The following is a 5481-nucleotide window of genomic DNA, read 5'->3' as shown; positions in this document are numbered from 1 at the left end:
TAAATATATATATATATAAAATAATATAGATTTTTAAGTTTAAGTTTAAACTTAATAATTAAAAGTTAATTAAAAATTTTAAGTTTTTGGGGAAAAAACATTACGTTTTGTAAGAAAATAATAATACAGAATTGAAAAATAATTATGGAGTCATACATGTAACTTTGATTGAAATAAAATTTGTAAAATTGAAAGTATATATTACACAAAATATAGGATTTATACATATTTTTTTATGTTATTGACGGAAAAATATATCACAATATTCTTTAAAAAAATAACATATATTATAAATATTGCTCTAACAGAAGAATTTGTGCAAGATGTTCCACTAACATTTTAGTTCTCGACAAAATGACGCAAGAACATGCCATGAAACGTAAGAACTTTGCTGTTAACGTGCAATCGAGTTTGTCATCGTGTTAGCAGACGAATGTAAGAACATAAGTACTGGGCGAACGATTACTTCGTCGACGAAACGCGTTTGCAATAGCGAGCATAACGCGTGGTTAGAAAGCATGCAGAGAAACTCTTTTATTACGTGGAACTATGGCTATGTAGGACTGCGTCTCATCAGGGCTAGAATGACTCGTGCGAATTATCGCCGGAGGCAGATCTTAACACCTTGCACTTTCCCCTTCCGTACAAATAGCGCATTTCTTTCATGACGTCATGTCGGGAAGTTGATGACCATTTTGAGCATTTGAAATACTAAAGTTTTAACACGATGTTTCTCTTTATAATTGAGTGGCAAGAATGGAAAATTTCTTCAAGCTTGTTAGTGCGAGAAAGTTTGCTTTTGCGTTTTTCTATTCATGATATTATTCTTGGAGGTTGAATAGACTGTATATAGACAAATATTCATTATTTGAATGCAAATTTTAACTCTATAATCATAGAATATTATACTAATAAGGCATAGTAAAGATGTTGGAAAGTAAAAGGATGTAAAGTGTTTTATAATGTTATCTAATAATTTGATTTTATATATAAGAAAAATAAATTATTTATTTATATTTCACATTTACATTTCACATTTTGCATATTTATATTTCAGTTCTAAATAATATTTAATTTTCAATACACTATTTAATAATTGTTTATTATATCACTGTAGATATTACCATAAATACAGTTTAATTTGAGAAAAAACTGTTCAGTTTTAAATAATATTTTTAAATATAATAAAAACATCAAATATTGTACAAGTAATATTTTTGTAAACATTTTTCTCTTTTTTTACATATTTATCCACATTTAAATAATATCTCTAATAATCTAAAGTTAGATTTATACAATAATATTTATTATTATTTATCTTTTATTTACTATTCGTAAATTTATATTTACATATTTTATTTTTAAATTGCTTTTTATTCTTGTTTAAAATATACTGCATAATTGTTTGTTAATTCTGTTGCACTTTGTAGGATTTAACGTAACACAATGACGGAAATAAAAATAATTTTTAAAATGCAAAAAATGTAGCATATTGAAATAAGTAAAAAAGTTATTCTGAAAATGCCTGTAAACAAGGAAATTTATACGGAAAATAGCCGGATACTTCGGTTATATGGGGCGCAGTACTGCTTAAATTCACGAACCGTAAATTGAAACGCAACACGATGGGCAACCGGCGTAAAGGCCTCCGGCCTCTGTTTCACCGGATAACTGTATAAAAATATTATGGGTATCCATATTGGGAAATTGACAGTTTAAGAAATCTAAAACTTCGTGTTGATTATTTTATTTTATCAAAGTTTATGATTAATTATTTTATTATTACAAAATTAACAATTGTACGTGTGCAATGAATATACTTTATTTAATAATATTTAAGATATATTTGATTTAAAAATAATATTTAAATGTCGTAATATTTAAATATCGTATATCACAATTGTGCTTAATTGTGTTATATCATATCTTTTGTTATTAAAACGTGCAATAAATATGAAAGCAAAAGTTACACGATTTTTTACTTTTATAAAAGCATGTATGCTTTTTACTATTTTCAGATTTGTTGAAGTATATAATTATTAAATTAAAAAAAATAGAATGGGTTCCATTCGAATAGTAGTAAAGAAATTTTATATAAAAATTTGATGTTTTGTTCTAAAAATGTATTTCTATTAATATTAATGTAAAAGTCATGATTAGTTTTTTATGACATAAGTATTAGGTTTTTATTTTTAATTTTTATTTTTTATTAATAACAATTACTGTCTACTTTATAATTTTAATTTATTATTATATAACAAATCACATTTTATTTTATTAATTATTATAATTTACTTTTAATTACTTTCCAGTGCAAGTTTTATTAAGTATAATAAATAATTTTGAAAATAAAATCTGAAATTGATATATACATAACAGAGACTTACTACAAAATATACTCGGAAAAAATTCGCAGATTCATATTTATGTTCTCCATTATTTGCTAAGATAGGAGATCTCGTTCACAGCACTAGTTGTTTATTGATAATATAAATCTCGTTGAATGTTGATTTCTTGATCCACTGTTCACTTAGCCACCGCCCTTTACAATAAAAAGCACATAGGACTACGAATTACACCCCTAGTAGTCCTTATTGATCGGCGTGGCTAGACGGTTTTATAATTCACGTCTTTTCGTACGTATAACAAACATAAGCATGAATTGTCGAATTTTACTGCAAATATATGAATCAATTAAATTTTATTTAATTCAATCTTTTTTTTTTTATAAAAAATCACTAATTTTGTCATATCTTCAAATAAAATTCACATTTTACTTAAACTCTTTACTTTAATGTTCACTTATAATAATTTGACTCGATTTTTAAAAGATCATTATTTATTCAGAGTCTCTTTTATTCTCCAAATCCCTTTTTTCTTTAAAAATTCTTATTTCACTGTTATCTTTAATATTTTATTTTGTTCCATTTATTTTTGGCGTTTCATCTTTCTGATCTAGTTTTAGTATACACTATACATCGCACTTAACATTCCGTGTACTATCATGATCGATGTGGATCAAACTCGGTTACGACTACCGTGCTGTAGGGCTGTAGAACTCTTTACTATAAAACGGAGCCGTTCTGCAAAGCGGCTGGAGTGGCACTCGCCTGGCTCCCTATTGTCAGGAAGGGGGGACCGCGACGACCAACAGAATCGTACCTGAACCGTACCGTGAACAGGTGTTTGCTTTCATGTACGATGGGGGAATAATGGACGCATATGCGTGTGCTCGAGGTATATAAGTGTGCACATAACTGACCCCTATCTTTGAGGCCCTTTGGAGACTTGCGTCGACCTTACTGAAGACGTGTGTGTGTGTGTGTGTGTAAGGATTTCCGGTCTTCGAGTCCCCCGGAGAAAATTTTAGAAACAAAGAGGTACAAAGCTGTAAGAATTATAACTAAACAATTAAACGAGTAAGAATAAAAAAATGTAATAATAATTAAAAATTAGCTTATATATATTGGGGGAAGAGAGAGAGAGAGAGAGAGAGAGAGAGAGAGAGAGAGAGAGAGAGAGAGAAAGAGAGAGAGAGCGGAGATTTTTTTCGGTATTTGTAGAAAAAGATAGATTTCTGACGAGTAACTGACGAATTTATAAGAGAAAGGCAGAAATTTAAACAAACAAAGAAAGTTTTCAACGGTATTATTATTATTGTTTTTGTGCACAATTTCAGCGACGATAATACTTTAGAGACAGTATGAGAATAAAGCAACTACGTTTTGTCTTTTTTGCAATTTTCTCTAAAACGAAGCAAAAACGAACATCTCTACAGGACTTTTTTTTAATTTGTCGATTTTCTACACCTTCCTAAAGTTTAGATCTTTAAATTCGGGACACCCTGTATATACAGAGTGCGGCTTCTTACAATGTTTTATGTTTGTAAGTTATAGAATGTTCAAATAGAAATTGCCGTCATAAAAATCAGTATAAAGCAGTAAAATTGATTACCAGTTACATTACGATTTAATAGATTATTTCTCGGTTTTTTTTGTTTTGTAGCTCTGCTTTTTAATAACTTTATTTCTCATTAAGTACTATTATGTCAAAATATAATATTGAGTGATTTATATTTTATTACCAGAAAAAAAACACTACACAGTAGATGGAATGGATGGAATGCCTGAAAATTATTATCTGAAGGACATAGCAATCTGAATAATAAAAATGGTTGTACAATATATGCGAAGGGGGGGATTAAGCAAATCATACTATTATTAGGAAGACCGAAAAGCTACGGTTATCTTCTTCAAGAGCTCACTATGTATCATATTTTCTAAGAAAATATTTTTATTATAACATTATCTATAAATAGTGGAAATTGTTGATCGAATAAGAAAAAAATAATTTCGTATTTTAGCAGCATGTGATAATAATAATTTTGATAATTTCATCTTAAAAATATGAATTGATAGCAGCTACGTCTAATAGAAGCTAGTGATACTTTATGAATAATAATTCAAATTGGAGTTTTTTGACCTAACAGTTTTTATATTAACTCTCTTTTTCTTATTTCTTTTACTTTAATCACGTAACGAATATAATAATGTATAAGATTATATGAGTACAGCGAACTGTAATAATGAGTAACGAATTACATAATCAAAAAATGACTAACAATTGCGTAAGTGCGCAATTTTTTTCGGCAATACGCATAGCGTCTCGTTCTCCTTGGCAGCTCGTGAGATTTAATGTCGTGAGAAGTGGTTGAGGGCAAGTGGAACGAGACTTGCGACTCGCTTATGACATCACGACGATGTCCTCGCGGATCATCGGTCTGTGAAATTGCGGGAGTATCTTTTCGTCCCTCTACCCCTTATGGGAAAGATAACTTTTATTGTGCACGGTTCTTGCAGTTAATAAATATTAGCTTGTCTTAAGTCCTTTCCACTTTGAACCAGTTTCTGCTATTGTTCGTGATTTACGCAGAATAATTCGCTAACGGTGTGTTCATTGACCGACACAATCGAGACATGCAATTTATTAGACCTTTTCGAAAGTGCTCAATTATAGTAAACGTTCTCAAATGCCCAGCCATTATTGCACAAATGGAGATTTATGATCACTTTTTATTAGATTTTATAAAACAGTCATACTATTTGATTGTTAAAAAAGTCTCTATTATCCTCGGAGATTTTATTAATATCTATTCTTGAAAAAATAATATTATGTACATATATCCTCTTTGTTATATTTTTTATTAGATAATTTTTAAAAATATTTTCCGTGTTAATATTCTAAAATATTAAAATAATATAAATATTATGTGTTAAAAATTTTGATATATTTCAAGAAAATATTTGAACAGAAATTGTTGACATTATTGATAAATTAAAATCTGCTTTTGTAATTCTTCCAGACGATATATGAACACATCGCGATATTGTATTCACATGAGTCAAAGAAGACATATCGTTTCCCACGCGATCGCGTGATAACTTTGAAGAGAGTTTGTCCATCCTTGACGAAACGGTATAT

At 28.8% G+C, this 5481-nt stretch overlaps 1 protein-coding gene across 1 annotated transcript in view; it reads right to left on the bottom strand.

Moving 5' to 3' along the window:
• LOC108755294 (protocadherin Fat 4-like) overlaps positions 1–2684 on the bottom strand; it is a 13876-nt gene extending 11192 nt beyond the window's left edge. The window contains exon 1 of the mRNA XM_018498216.1: positions 2388–2684. The gene's annotated coding sequence lies outside the window, so the exon portion shown is untranslated. The remainder of the gene's footprint in view (positions 1–2387) is intronic.
• Between the last annotated feature and the right edge of the window lie 2797 nt (positions 2685–5481).

The sequence above is a fragment of the Trachymyrmex septentrionalis genome, unplaced genomic scaffold (assembly GCF_001594115.1).
Source record: "Trachymyrmex septentrionalis isolate Tsep2-gDNA-1 unplaced genomic scaffold, Tsep1.0 scaffold87, whole genome shotgun sequence".
Taxonomy (NCBI): Eukaryota; Metazoa; Arthropoda; class Insecta; order Hymenoptera; family Formicidae; genus Trachymyrmex; species Trachymyrmex septentrionalis.
This window is presented reverse-complemented; position numbering and strand designations above follow the sequence as displayed.